Source organism: Hermetia illucens, chromosome 2 (assembly GCF_905115235.1).
Source record: "Hermetia illucens chromosome 2, iHerIll2.2.curated.20191125, whole genome shotgun sequence".
NCBI classification, from domain to species: Eukaryota; Metazoa; Arthropoda; class Insecta; order Diptera; family Stratiomyidae; genus Hermetia; species Hermetia illucens.
In genome coordinates, this window is record NC_051850.1 from 91,030,565 (window position 1) to 91,046,535 (window position 15,971).

Genomic DNA, 15,971 nt, shown 5'->3' on the forward strand with positions numbered 1-15,971 from the left:
TACGACCCGGATAGGTGTCCATGAAAGCTGGAGCTTTTAAGTAACAGTGGAGTTCACTTCCAATGTGCTACTCCTATATAGGATCACAGAAAAAACATTAGCACAGAATAGACTCAACTTCATCTTGGTGAGCTAACTGCATTTCAAGATTGGCATTGAAAGCGGATCTAGCGCTGTTAATGCGTCGAGCGACATTCAGTTCAATGCCACCGTTGTCGGTAGAAACTACGCTTCTTAGATATACAAATCAATCACGCGATGCTTTGCACATTAACGTAGGTAGGGAGAGTGCGATGACCCGTGAAACTGAGAACCTCTGTTTTGTTGGTATTTATCTTCAGTCCAACTCTACTTGTCTATCTTTCCTAATCCAGAGCTATTTACCCAAGGATCATGACCCGGTGAGAAAGCACACAGAGTAGTCGAGGTGTTTGAGGAAAGATGGCACCGTCTTTTGAACTCCTCCACGTGCTCCGGACAAGGCAGCATGAAGAACGTTACCGACAACAAGGAGAAATAATATCGGTGACATGATGTAACCTTGTCGGACTCTGTTTTCGCCCCAAAATCCTCCAAGACTTCACCTCGTTGCAACACGTAACATTTTGTGCCATCATATGTTGCTCTGATAATAGCTATTAGTTTCTTTAGAATGCCCCTCCTGCATAGAGCACTCCAGATACACTCCTTTTCTTACTATCGAAAACTTTCTGGAAATAGATGAAGAGCAGGTGCAGTGAAGAGCTGAACTCCACACACTGTTCCAAAATGATCAGTAGGATATTGATATGATACAATACAGGAGTATCCGGAGAGCAAACCAGCCTCCTCTCTGTTGATCGAGATTTCGAGGTGTTTTTGATGCGTTCTCAAACTGTCACACTCAAAACGAGTGCCGTTTTTTGGAATCTTAACAGTCATCCCCTTCTTCCACTCTTTGGGAAAGGTCTCGGATTCCCACAGTGGTCCGCGGGAAGACCGTCAAGCCCAGCTTTACCCCATTTGAGGCCATAAATGGCGCATTAGTTTCTCTTCTGCTTCAAGAGGTAGTTCGTTAACGCCTGTTACGGTCACTAGTCATTTCATCTACAGGACGAGGAACTTCACCGGATGCGATACGGTTAAGAACCGTGGTGAAGTGTTCTTTCAACTTCGGCAGTTGTTCATCATCATGGATGAGAAGTCGACTGTTAACGTTCTTCACAGAATCATCAAAAGTTTTGTGACTACATTGTGCACATGCTACTTGGTGACGCGGCATCTCCCGCTTCCGTGACCATTGCAACAGCAAATTATCTATTGTCCAGCGCACACTGCGTTGAATTTCTCAAGATTTCGCTCGGAATCGAAGTTCGAGCGGGTCACCCAAGCCACCACTCGCAGCGGTCAATAGAGCCTTCAACCCCTTCTATTCATCGATCCGCTTTCAGGATTCCGCAGCGACCAGATCGTAAGAAACCCTTTCGGGATGTGGCCGAGGACCTATATAGCATCCGAGAAAAGAACATTGCCAATCAATTTTCTCAAAGGGGTCACTCAGTATGTCTGCGGTCCGATAAGGAAGATAGCTCTCCCATTGTGAAGCGATAGCTGGATCATATAAACGATCGATGTTGGACTTGGAGGATCGGAACTCACCAACCGTGCGAGAAATAAGGGACGCACACCCAGAAAGCAACTCCTAAATCTACTACTGATCGCGAATTCGTCGATCTTTGAGGGTATTCTTAAGCCTCAACTCGCAGGGCAGAAATTTATTTGACTTTGTTAAAAATTATAGGATTTCCACCTAAGTTGCCAAAGTCATGATCCATATTATAGCCTTTGTTATTGTAAACTTTAAAGATTTTTGGAAAAACTTAAAAAAGGGTACGTTTCTGAAGTGCAAATGTTTTAAAGAGTTCCGCTATTGTAGAATAGAATTGTCTTCGATAAAGTGTTAGATAGACACGATGATTTGGGAATAGTTTAGTAAATTAACTTCAGTTAATGAGCTGGAAAAATTGGTGAAAGCTTGAATTGTGCGGTTTCTTCGTTGGTCCATATGAGTGCAATTTGGGAATCACAGTTGCTATCATGAAGTAGAGCATGTGTTCTATTCTGTCAGTGATATTAAATTGATTCTTAGCTTTTATTTTGTAATAAGTATCACCTTTATACATATACACTCAAAATAATGACGAATTTTTGAATGTCACCAGTCAAGTATTGGTTCCGAAATCTGTTCAAACTTATAAAGTAATATTAAAAAGCGTGACACGTGAAAATCACTGCCCAAAACACCCAAAGGAGTGACATCAATTTAAATTGTAGTAATGACATTCAGCCAGAACACCAAACTCTTATCAAATTGTAAGGTGAATACTTAGTTGGAATTCTTGATAACAGACGACTCGTTGGTCAGCAAGAATATCCGTTCAAAAATAGTTTTCTAGTAAAGAATTTGCATACCTTTCTGGAATGTTCCGCGGGGTATAAAAGAACATGAGGTTGCACCCTCAGAATAAGTGCAGTTCCGGAAGTAGAACGGCACACGTCGGTTATAAAAACGCCGCGGGTTGAATCAAATATTCTATAATTAATTGTGAAACAATATTGTTTGTGAAATAAAACGTTTTCATTAAAGGTTTTCGTTGAGCGCTACGCAATCCAATGATGTGGATCCACATTTTTGGAGTTGGGAATCACGTACCAGAATTTCGATTATGACAGTTTCGGGGTTTTAAGTAAAAGGGACAATGGAAGTCCCAGGTTTTACGTAAACTACTGCAAGGCAAAGGCAAAGTCCTTTACTAAAAATGCTCATGGAAATTTTAGAGGGATTTTTCAGAGTCAGCATCTTGTTTTGCAATTTTTTTTTACAACCATCCCTCAAAGTTTTAAAACAAAACTCGTAATAGTTTTTTTTCATGAAGGCAAGTCAAGAAACTCTATGCAAGTCACTAACTAACAAGAAGACACAAAACAGCACAATGTCATATGAATTGTATTTGTGGCATCACGTTTTTCCGGATAATTTTTGAGATTGCTCAGCCATTTATTATTCAATTTGCTTGATTCTTCTTTTGTATTATTCTCCAGACTTCTTTAAAAAACTGCCTTTAAACTGAACAAGATTCAGCGTTTTGAATGGTTGAATGTAAATAACTTTTTATCAAAATGATCGTAAAAATCGTCATTATGGTGTGAACTAAAATTTCCGAGATACATTGACATTAAGTCTCTTTTTGGTACTTTAAATAAAACAAATGAGAGCGATTTTAAAATTTAATTTTTAAAAGTTTCCAAAATTCCAACACATTCCAAACGAAACCTTATTATAACTCGGAAATGGCCGACCGAATTGTCACAAAATGTGGTCTATGCGTCCCTTTACATGCAGCGAATGACGCCATTTTGTGTTGAGTTTGAAGGATATATGGTCATGTGGGGTATCAAACTCAATGAGTACTTTTCGACACTGATCTTATTTCTGATATTAGGTGGTACGTAACGGAGATAAGGCTCAAAATGTGCGGGAAACAGGTCTCGCTCTCAGAACTTATCCAAGCCTGAAATCACAGAGCATCTATACAAAATCTAGACCTCAAAATACATCTCGTTCTGATACCTGCACAAATAAAGTTACTAATAGTATACTACCATGTTTTAGAAATTTATCGAGAAATATGTGGCGCGGACTTTTTATGCTCTGTTCCTTTAACACTTCTTCTAGAATTAGCATTTTCTAACCTTCTGTCCTTATTTGCCCAAAAGATAAAGTACTAAATAGAGTTGCTTTGGGTTTTTCTACACCCTTCCCAACTGGGCATATTTTTGTTGAAAGAGCCAAAGTTTTTTAATTGCGAACCACTCTAAGTAGACACTTTATGCATAAGTTTCAGATACCGAAATTCCGCCGGCAGTGAAAATCATGCACAGAAACTGGACTCGAAGTGAAACTTGTACAGGACCTACTATTATCCCTTTTTTCATTGGCATTTCCATGTCCCGCGTTACTTTGTGAGTATTCACAAAACATACGTAAATTCAGAAAAATTTGTGATTTACACCGCGGAATCGATACTTGGATTTCAACTTAAGGGGGTTATCCCGTGTGTCGGATCCGCGGAATCGATTTTTTTTCAATTGTGTTTAGATATAGTGTAGAATATATGGGCAAAGTAATTTTTTGATATTCGGAGCCATTCAGAAATTGTAGTGTTAAACACGTGCCAGATTTATGTCGATCGGCGTAATAAAACTATTTATCGGTCCGAATGACGTTTGAATGAAAAGGAAAAGGAATGAAAAGGACAACAATTGAAGCAAAGGCTGTACATGTGCACAAATGACTTCGCTAAAAGGACAAGAATTAAAGCCAAGGCTGTACATGTATTTCTTGAAGAAACCTAAGGTTTATGGACTATGTATAGCAGATTAATGGTCAGTTAAGGTTTTATGGCTAAAAATCGCATTCTACTTTTTAAATATAATACTTTTTTTCGAAACTGCATGTTGAAAATCGGCTGCCACCATAGCCCAGAATCTATCCAACGAAACCCTTTGAAATTTTCACGACTTATTCAAAGGGATCGTGGCGCCCTCTAGCGTGGCGACAGAAAAAAAACCTTTTTTGGAGATGGGTGTATAAATTGCTCTGTATTTCAATAACGAACCATGCGATCGGGGTGAAAAAATTCCTATGCACGCTCAAGATATTAATAAATCTATTTGTAGCTTTATCTGGTTCTTCACAAAAAATTTCTAAAAAAAGCCAAAAAACGGCCTTCACTCGGGATGACCCCCTTAAAGGTATTCTGATGTATTGAATAATTGCCTAGAAGTTAAGAAACCAATCGATCAAGAGGAATTTTCGACTTAGAGTTTGAATTTTATATAGGAAATTGACGGAAACTCGAAAGAAAGCCCGTAAACTTCGAGTTAAATAATAATTCGGCTTAGAGGAACTCATACTCACGGCGATACGACTGTGCAATCTGCCGGTGGAATAACAAATGTGGAGCTTGCTTTCATCACTCCAGAAGACGTTACTCTAGTTTTCAATTTCCACAGCTTTTTTTGGAAATGGGAAGTTTCTTCTTTCCCCTGAGTCCGTCGTCAAATAACTTACGTCCAGGTATGCATTACACTGCTGGCTAATTTCTTCTTTTATTGTTGCTCTTCCTTTTGGATTTTTTCTTGAGATTCGTTTTATTGTATTATCTACCCTGGTCGCGACAGTGTTACAAGATGTTCACCCGTAAGTGACATTCTAAGAGATATAACATATTAGAATTTATATTTGCGGGTAATATTGCCGATATGCATAAAATATAAATATTTCCATATTGATGATGATTTTCAGCTTTCTCCAGTTTTTCCCAATAAAGTATGCTTCTCGGCTACTGGTCTGCGCTATTTGTTTCAAGCGCCATCCAATCGTCAACCACTCTCAGATAGCGAAGTCTATTTACTTGAAGTGTAACCTATTCACTGCCACTTTCGCCCTCTAATTAACGCAATTCCGGCATCTGGCCCGAACGTCTTCTCAGCTCATGTCCGATGAATATGAAATTTAAAGCAGAGTCCGTCAGCGTTGTATCCTGTCACTGATGTTATCTTTTCTCAAGATCGGCGATTAGATAACAAACAGATGTAATCAACGTAGTCGAGGTGATCGAGAAAAGATGACGTCGTCGATTGAAACTATCAACGAATTCCGATAGCGAGAAGAAACGAGTAATATTTACCCCAGGAACAACTTCTCAAATGCTTGTGGGAGAGTTGGACACTTATTGGCAGTCTATCTATCTATGGTATATTTTTGGTGATCATTATTCTTCGGATCCTCTTCACAATATATGATACATATAGAACAAGCTAAACCAGATTAAACCAGACTAATCCTGAGTAATCTACACTAAGCCAGAGAAAACAAGTTATTATTACGTGTAAATCTGGTTTTAATGCGTCACCAAACTCAGTAATTCCGCAAATATTTTCCTTTCTAGAAATTGATCTTGATAAACGTACTCGCATATACACACATATCTGTATACATCTCAAAAATCACATTATCTCAGTCTAGATTCAATATGTAAATTCCGAACTACTTGAGTGTAACCGTTTCCACTCTATATCTTCGCTATTTAATGAAAACACTAATGAAATAACAGGGAATTCCCCGTGTACAGTTCAGGATTAATTGGTTTCTCCACCAGGAAAGAAATTAATTCTGAAGCTTTTCTTGAGTGCCTATAGAAGAAACAAATAATTCTATGTATCTATATGTTTGTAATTAGTGTAGAATAGTTCCCAATAACTTGGCTTAAAGGTGAATGCTATGCCGATCCGTAAACATTTCCTTTAATACACATTACGCACAGATATACGTTTGTACGTCTACATTCCGTGTTTACCGCTTCCATGCAGCCATGGTACCTTAGCTTTCAAACAGCCTGGAGCTGATTAATTCCTGACCTGGGGATCTTGAATAAATTTAACACCTAGAGAGGTTGTATCTCAAAGCTTGGGTAGATATTATGCTAGCCATGAGCTTGTTAGTAATTCATTCTTGCATCAACAATTCCTTCATTCTAACGAGTCTGGTATTTTCCCATTCGTGTTGTTATTGTGTGTGCAAGCACAATAGAAACAAGAATCTGATCGAATTTGTGACGCCATCGTTTTGTAACTGCTCTGAGGTCATTGATAATTAATTTAATTTTAAATATACATCTACATGTTATGCACATTAACTTGCAATCTATTCCGTGGAGAGGAGGAGATACACAATAGAGCAGGATCGTTTTTGACTTTGCCTTCTTCTCAGTTCACTGCTTACATAAAGTGACGTCTTTTGCTATTTCGCCACGTTTCCGCGGAAGTAAGCACCGCATCAGAGCTTAGCCAAGGCGCCAAATCTCACAAAATACTCGCTAATAGCAGCTAATTGATCGTGGAAAAAATGAGTTGTCATTTGATTTCCCAAATTTTTTTGTATACATAAATATGTGTTTATAGTATATGCGCAAATCCCATTATCACACATCCATACGTAAGTATATAGATAAGTTCACCCTAGATCATTCTAAGCTTGGTCAAACCACATAATATATATACATAGATATACTGTACATTTGTATGCACAAGTATGTGCATCATTATGTCAAACCATAGTATGATCGCAGTGGAAAATATGATCTAGTTTAATAGTAATGTACATACATACATGCTTAAGTAGAAGAAGGGTGACGGGACTCGTATTTGTTCAACTTACCAATTTGAGCCTTGTATTTGTGAAACAAGGTTAAGCATTTTTGGAGTTTTCTCCATATTTGTTTCTGGTAATGTAACACCTTACATGTACAAACGATTGAGAACTCGAGGTTTGGGAATTTTCCACCATAGACATGAGCTGAACCTGCAGTTGACATTCCCTAGTTTACGTTTCAATTAGGTTATAATAAGCGTAAATCATGTCAAAAATTCACCTGACAGAACCTTTAAAGGTCTTTTTCACACTCAAAGTACAATTAGTAGAGCGTTTGTATAACTGTGATTTCTGGGAAATGAAACAAACTACTAATGGGAGGTTCATTTTTGTTCAAAAGATAATAAGTCGGGAAACCGGAAGCTAGACGCTTCAGCTATCAAATGTTTTGTGCTTCTCTGTGTGAGGAATGGTGAATTCACAACAGCTCCGTGTACACATGGAGTGAGCGAAAGCATACGAAATACATAAGAGGGTAAAAGGAGCTGCAGTGTTGTTGGATACAATGAAACGAAAATTGAGGAAAAATCGTTTTATTTTACGCTTGCCGAGAGGGAAAAACAAAAGAAACTCTATTTTCGTTTCCAAAACTGAAATCCAGTGAAAAAAGTGATATTAGAATGTTATATCAAAAACATCACTTCTCATTACAAAAAAAAACAGACGACATTACCTTATATAACTTATCGCAAAAGTAATATACAGTTTCTATTGCATTGCTATCCATTGTGTAAATAGAACGGCCTTAAATTATGAATAGCATAACCGTGAGCCTTTGATTGATGCCAAGTAAAAGCTAAGAAATCACTTATTGCGGTTATTTATTATGGTGAGTGAGTGGTGTGAGTAACTATCATTTGCCAATTTTTTCTTGTAAAGCCAAACAAACTCTCTCCTAAGCTCTGGGAGTTACTAAATCCCTTTTTTAAACCTTGTATCTAAAATTGACTTCAGCCAAGAGAGTATTATTTTCAATGTCGCCGCAACGCACAATAAAATATACCGAGATTTAAGTCGTTTATACACTTAACGCAAGTTCTTTCAACGATGAGTTTTTCAGTGTGTTTCTCCAGAATACCGTAATAAATTATGACTTTAGTTTCAGATAATTTATAAAATACTTTAAGGATAAATACAGCCTTTTCGATAATAACCCAGTCGATAGCTGAGAGACCTTAGTCAGGCCTTACTAGGGCAATTGCCTCAATGACCGCATCTTTCATCCACAGAATTCTCTCCAACATCTTATAAAATGAGTTCCAATGCGTTGTTACGCTATGCTTCAGTTTTATTTGCTGAAAATTCATTTCTCTGCATTTCCGTCAACTTTTGGCGCCTTGAACGCTCCTATGGAAGTATTCTGCTATACTTTTAACTTTGCCAACTGTTGAAAAGATTTTAGCAATACTGGCCTCAACTACCAAATTCAAGGTGTGTGCCAAACAACTGATAGAACGTCACCCTCCTATACGAACAGCTCCTACCACATTAACTCCGTTACCCCTAATTACCGCTGTAATAGTATGTGCAATATCACATAGAAAACTTTTGTGTTCTAATATCATGGGTTATAATTTACTTGTTCTCCCATTTACATAATGAGCCTTCTATATATCTATCGTTACTTATGAATATTCATGTAATATGCACAGCTAATGCTTTGGAAATTTGTTCTCTGACAATTTATAGCATCCTGTTATAGACCTTAAGTAGAAAACTTTCTGAAAGCAATAGTATGATAGTACTCAGGACATAGCATTTCAACGAGCTTTCTAAATTCTTTCTCCTCTACTAGTCGCAAAGGATGATAACCTGTAGCAATCATAAGGACTAGCTGCCGAAAAAGAAGAAGAATCCGAAAGCTCCTCTAGTTCAACTACTGCGCGTTGATACTGATCGTATGATGCTTACATTTGATGTGCTTTTGTCAGCTCCCTCTTGAGGAAGCAGAAAGGGTAATTATTTTTGAATAATATGCGCATTTCATGCGTTTGGTTTCTACCTCTGAGAGATGATTCCATAACGGACTAAACTTAATTTTTAAGTACATTTTTTAGTTAAGACAAAAAATTGGAATATGTATATTTACTCAAAAGTACCTCTATCGTATATTCCAATATTGTGTCTCCGCGGTAAGAACACGTTGTCAATTAGATAGAAAACTAGAAAGCTATAATATCTTGCACTCACTTTTAAGTTCTTAACTAAAAAATACACAATTATATCGCATCCACTGTTCTCTTTTTAAATCTTGCCACAAAAATGTATAGTCACAAAAGAACATATTTTTATATACATGCAGTATATTAAACAACTGAAGTATCACAAAATATAAACAAGTCGCGCTTCGGGTATGAAGGTTTTGTGTTCATCTTATGCCTCACCCTAAACAAACAAGCTGTCTATTACCGAATACTATAGATATACATGGATGTACATAAATTGATCGTACCCATATTTCCGACTTACTTCATGCACCAAAGCATACGTACGTACATATGTAGTACGTATATTTAATGTACAATTATAATAATAATAATAATAATCGTTGGCGCAACAATCCATGTTGGATCAGGGCCTTGAAGTGTGTTAGAGCACTTCATTCAAGACCGTAACGGTACACTAGGAGGCAATGTGGTCAGCATTGCGCTCGCCCGAGATTATTACCCTGATTTGACTCAGGTACTCATTCACAGCTGAGTCGACTGGTGTCCGACGTTAAGTCACGATACAAATTCCACTGCCACCAGTGAGATTTGAACCGCGACCTTCCGTACGACAGCCTCGCGCTCTAACCACTCAGCTATTCGGAGAAATGTACAATTATGTCTATCTGAATTAGACACTACCCGCGTAAGCACGTAAGCACCTACACACACACACAAATGTCGGTCTGGAATTATTGATATTGCTATACAAATGACTAAAAAACTAAAAGAAAATGTTTTCCTACGACCAAAAATTCATATCAGTTCACTTTGTTGTATTGACTAATTGATATGTGACGATGACGTCATACACGTTGTAGAATGCATGAAATTCACAAATAATTGCACAGTTTCACCCTCTATAACTTTGTTAGTAATTGTTGGTTTTCCTTCTTTTTGACCAAATTATGCCTCAAGTTATTGCTTATACCGCAGCCAAATTTCGTACTTCTAAGATAAACTTGCTGGGTAAATTTCTAAAATATGGAAATATACTATTATTAGCTTTATTTCTCCATATAGCTGAACTGGATATATTGTGAGGCCTAGATTTCTAGAGATGAACCACTGTTATTTTTTCAGATTTTTGGTTGGATAGGTTCTCAGGACACACATTTTGACCTCTCACTCCTCTATGTTTCACTCAACAGTCGTATAGTTGAAACTTTTCATATAAGAGCAGCACAAAACCTTAAACAACTGAAGCACCCGACTTCTGCTTTCCGAGCTATTTATTAATGAGCCGCATAACATCTACAATCAGTTTCTGCAAAAAATGTTCTTAGTCTCACTTTTATAAATTAGACGAAATTTTGAAGTCCCCAGTAGTAGATTGGCCATCTTCGTTCTTGAGCTGCTTCTAAAGGTGGCGTTTTATACTATTTTTTGTAAATGATTTTACTACACTTGTCATTACATTATGTCAGACATACCTTAATTGCTTCCTTATGAGAACTATGACAACCTTAAAAACAAGATTGATGTGTACTCTTCTGGGGAACAACTACGATTTTCTGGCGAGATACATGTCAAACCTTTTCCGGAAAATGCGCAACAAGGCCTTACTTTTACAATAAAATTATATAATATGAAGCACCTTGAGGCAAAACTCATAAACGACAAAAACCACTGTATTTAATAATAAAAATAATACCAAACTGAAAGTTGAAAGCTGAGGGAGACATAAGCACAAATTATTCTTACCTTGGGCAAATGTACTACGTTTCTGAAACGAGCAAAAAATAGCAATTGTTATTAGACATTTCTACCTAGAAAAATTTGGATAAATCAAGAAAGCTAAAAATGCACATTCCTTAGCTTACCAATCGAATACGTGGAGACAATGTTTCACAAATACATGCCAGATGTTGACTTGATTAAAGAAAAATTCTGAGTAAAATGCACTCCGGAGGGTAATAGTAATTTTATTTCCACCGTAAACCACCATTCTCGAATGTGTCTTTTAATAGTGTCTTAAGAGTTCAAATAACCAGTACAGTGATGCTACCCCCAAAAGTTCTCCTATTTTCCTTAGGCCTAACAGTGTGTTGTCCTTTAGGGAAAAAACTGTAAAAGTTTGAGGGCTCAAATACCAAAATCACGCACATGGAGCAAACTAAATATCGTCAGCGCAGAGGAACTTGCAAGAGCCCTTTGGAAAAGGCGCATTGATATTTGTGCTTTTGATTCGCGAATGACGATGTTTACTAAAGGTTCATTGGAAGAAGTGCTTCTATACCAGCTACTCGATCCAATTGCTCAGGCTAATTGTAAGAATGATATCCTCAATTAATGTATAATCAACTTAAATATAGAAGATAGACAAATGACCATCCGAATCGGCTGTAGTCAATTGCGAGAGCGAGATTACAAAAACAAGAAAAACACAGAATGTTGACCTTTTCTAATTTGAGATTTTGCTATATGTGGTATAAGATATTCGTACATGGACCACAGAGGTACGAGCGTGCCGACGGGATACTTCAGTAGACCTGCGTTTAGGTGTCAATTTTGAACAATTTTCCTGTTTTCCATATAACAAGGAACTAAAACCCAAAAATCTTATTCACACTCTATACAAATGGTGTTTTCCTGGTGTGCCAAAATGAAACTAATTTTAGGTTACTCAGTTTAAATAAGTCCATTCTGCAACATGATCTCAAGTTGAATCAGGAAAGAACAGAGTTTCTGACGGTCGACTCAGCTGAGCATCATGATGATCGCCATCAATAATAACCCTACCAAAACTGAGCACTATAAGTCCTGGCAAATGGGATTTTCTGAATAAAATCGCTGGCAAGGTTGATTTGTTGTCTTACATAGCTCTGAGTTGAAGACGCCGCCACTATGAACAATGGACTGAATCAGTAGCATATTTCACTTTAACTACGTCCGAAACGGGAACATCCACGGGCTGCATTATCCCCTTTTCTTCATCATCGTCTTCTTTTGCTATCATAGATATTGCCCTTATAGATTTTCCGGGCTAGATCATCCGCTTCCATACGGATTAAATGACCCGACCACCGCAACCTGTTGAGCCGCATTTTATTCACAACCAGGCGGTCATGGTATCGCTCATAGATTTAGACGTTATGTAGGCTACGAAATTGAACATCCACTTTCACATATACTTAATTCCAAGTTTTTTTTATGTGACTCATTTCTAAAACCCGTGTTGGAATACAAAATTTGACACAATTTTCAATGAAGTTTTCTTAATTTTAATACGTTTATATAGCCGTTTATATCGATCTTGATCCTTGCAAGAGTTCTGAAAAGCAATGAGCATGTATTCCAGCTTCATATTGTATCATATATTTACAGCCTCACAAAAATAGTAAATGGGGTCTAAAATGTATATTAAGAATTTCTAAAGTTGATGATACTGCAAGCAAGAACTCCACAAGTGGCTGTATTTGACCATGTTCTTTTCGCATCTTGAAGTCCGCAAGTCAGCTATTATTTATACAGCAATTTCCAGAAATAAATAAATAATCAAGCTCTGAAAAATAGTGAACAATTTTTCAACTACATGCAAGGTCCTCCTGGTAGTGGCGAGCGAATTCATCCGAAAACTGCAGAGGGATCCTGTTACGCGCATTTCTCAGAGCAGTATTTGAGCCTTCTAAATGATTCAGTGAGTGAAGATTATGTGAAAAAATGTTTGAAAGTTAATTACCACTTCCTCAGTCAAGCATTTCCATTTATTGTCATTGCAGCTAGTCGTTAGAGCATTTCTGGGAGCATCCCATGCCACCTGGGGTTATTTTAATTGCAGGAGAATTTGAAAATATGCAAAATGCCTTCAGCAGCAGCCAAGGGCACTAAGGAGCTTATGTATTCTTTTAAACAAATTTTCACCTGTTTGGCGGTAGTAAACGGTGGAGTGTTCTACGGTCCTGTTGGCGCATGATATAACATTTTCGGTTTTACGAATGACGCCAAACGTAATTTTTTTAATTTTTTCACTAACTTTAATTGCAAATTAAATTGGAAACCAGTTATTGGTGTGAATTAAAATCGATACACAGCCTTTCTGTTTGCCCATCTATCTTCCGCTGGAACTTTCCGGAGAAAAAGCTAAAGCTGTTGATGAAACGTTTGGATTTGTCACCTGTGAACGGAGGAATTTCTGCCAAAATACTATCGATGTCCGTGGCCTAGCGTTATCCTGCTGACATACAATTTTCCTCCCATTCTGGGCGATTGCTCCGTCTACATACTCCATTTTTTGACAGTACAGGTATGTATTAAGTATTTCACCGTAAGTGGATAATTCATAATAAATGATTATTTGCCGATCCCGTTAAGCACACAGTAAAACTTTCTTGGCCGTCAATCCTAATTTCCGTTTGTACCGGCTCACCGTGCTTAGATCAACGATTGTTGTCGTTCTACGTTGTAGCAAGAGATCTAATTTTCATAACCAATCACTGTCGGAAAGAAACTGTCCATGAGGTTTTTTTTTGACGTGAGTTGTGCAAACTTCTTGCTGAACTTAGCGTAGTTGAAATGGTTCCACTCGATTTTTTGAGCACTGTTTTGATCTGAGCAATGGAAACAGTGCTTACATGATGATCAGACAATAATATTTCCATAATTTTATCGACATTCTCGTCAAGCTAAAGAGGGAGGGGAATGTAGACCACAACATCGAACACCAGACAAGAAAATATAATGGAAATACTATCATTATTAACAACGCCGAAGTAGAATACACTTGCCAGCTCGATATGAAATTACTACACTCTAAAATGTGAGTACATATCACATTAAAGTGAATAGTGAGACATATTCAATGAATTCATTAGGAGCCATATTCAGACGGAACCAACCACTCAAATATTCTTACATAAAAAATCAGCCTTCTTCAACGTACCACTTTTCCAACTTATTAACATGTCCAGCGGTATCTAATCCACACGTCGACCAAATTCTTAATTAGTTGTTGTATTAAGCCAGAATGAATATAAATTGGTCAACACCCTCGGGGTTCGGCCCATTAATGTGGTGGATCCGCCTATTCAATTGACTGGTGAATTTACCTTGACTTTGCCGTGAATAATCTCGTTGATTTACCGGCACTACTGCGCTCGATCTGAATCACTTAAAATAATTTAACACACTCAAAAATCCTGATTCCTAGCAGATGATTACGTTTATGCTTGCCTTGCTGTGACCTCGGATAGCAAGGGACCTCTTACCTCCTTTGAGGTCAGGTATCGTTGAAAACTGACTTCTCGCTGACCAGAAATGCACCACTATGTGTTTTTAACCATTAGAACAGCGTTGCTAAGTGGCTGGTGAACTCTTCAAGTTAAGACGATATATTGCCGATAAATCACTGGAACGTTCGGGTTGCAATCGCCAAAAGTCAAAAATGGGAACCTGTACGGTGGTAGCAGTTTTTGGTATGTCTTCTTCAGCCACCAGGATGTGATTCAATGCTTTTAAACCCTTTTAATCATGTTAATCAAACATTTTTCGCGGCTGCAACAAATCCTGTGGATTTTAAGGCAACCGGGCATATATGAGGCATAATTTGGTGGCAGGCCATTCTTTCAACTTTGTCTGGATGATTTATTTCCCGAAACTCCAGCAGGATATCACGAAATGCGATCCCTTCAATAATTATCCCAGCAATCTGGCACCTCTCCTTGGTAGGTAAACTGAATTGTTGAATTTCGGAGGCAACCGCACTGAAGATCTGGAAGAAGTTCGTAGTGTGCTTAGTAGTCTGTTCTGCTGGTTTAGAAATGTCGGTTATCATAGCTCTCCAAAGGAAATTTCATTGAATACCGCGGTAAGATGTGAGGTTGACATGTGAAAATTAGCTTGAACTGTGTATTTTTACGTAGTTGTTGGATATCGGCGCATTTACATATGACGAATCCTATCTTCGTATTTTTCACAAACATAAACAGGCAGCAGCGGAAGCGGGCTTGATTGCTGCCTGTAATGAGTTCTGGTGGAGTTTCCAGAATTTCAATTACACTTTTTCGAGCATTTGGTGTCTTTGGAGTTGCATCTTCATTAAAGTAACACCACCATATAACGTCAGGAGCGAAGAATTTCCGACTATGAGCGTGATCGGGGCTGAGAGTGCTGACGTTTACGTCCGAATAAATTCACATTCGCATTTGTGCAAAATTGCTTAACAATTGCTAAACTACCATATCTCTAAAAAGAAAAACTCACGGTTTCGTCCAGAGCAGAGGCCACTCATTAGGAGCTACCCTTTATCTAATCGACGAAGCCGTTAGTCTTTCTTTTTGTATACTTATATTCTATGCCCCAAACAAGGGGTCCATGGGTTATAAAACGCGAAAGCAAGTTGCTGTCCAATTGATCCCGTCCAATATCAAGCGGATGTGGACTTAGGATGCTTCATATCCCAAACAAAAATACCATGTCTCTGTTGCTGGGAAGACGCGGTTTTGGCGCGTTTCCGCGGTTTTCGGCGTCGAACTGAACTATGCCAACCAAATCAGTTGCAATTTGTAGCC

At 38.0% G+C, this 15,971-nt stretch overlaps 1 protein-coding gene across 4 annotated transcripts in view; it reads right to left on the reverse strand.

Moving 5' to 3' along the window:
- Nucleotides 1–15,971, reverse strand: part of LOC119649630 (proton-coupled amino acid transporter-like protein CG1139) — a 246,042-nt gene that overhangs the window by 54,143 nt on the left and 175,928 nt on the right. For 3 of the 4 annotated variants that reach the window (XM_038051871.1, XM_038051869.1, XM_038051872.1), the window contains exon 2: nt 11,167–11,188. The exons of the other annotated variant lie outside the window; for it this stretch is intronic. The gene's annotated coding sequence lies outside the window, so the exon portion shown is untranslated. The remainder of the gene's footprint in view (nt 1–11,166; nt 11,189–15,971) is intronic. 4 annotated transcript variants of the gene reach the window in all.